Raw genomic sequence first — 363 nt, 5'->3', positions numbered from 1 at the left:
GGGCGGCCGGTCCATGGTTCTCATCATTATCCTTTCTATTATTTTTAATTATTTGGTTTTTAAATTTATCTTCATTGTGGAAAGCATTGCAGAGGTCCCCCTTGCTCCCCTCTGACCCGGCCTGCACCACACGGGCTACGCAGATACACACTTAGGTTCTTGGGTTAATCTCTTACCACCACCCCCACCCTCCCTCTGAGATTGTTTTCTTCGTTGTTATCTCTCTCTCCCTCTCCCCTCCTCTCTGAAATCAATAACGTTATTATATTTAAAGGAATAAAAGGCACCAGGAAGTGTGACGCCCAGGGGCTGGCTGTCCGGGGCTGAGAGCGTTCCTCGCACAGACACGCGCACGGGCGTGTG

Source organism: Myotis brandtii, unplaced genomic scaffold, assembly GCF_000412655.1.
Source record: "Myotis brandtii unplaced genomic scaffold, ASM41265v1 scaffold246, whole genome shotgun sequence".
In the NCBI taxonomy this organism is placed as follows: Eukaryota; Metazoa; Chordata; class Mammalia; order Chiroptera; family Vespertilionidae; genus Myotis; species Myotis brandtii.
This window is presented reverse-complemented; position numbering follows the sequence as displayed.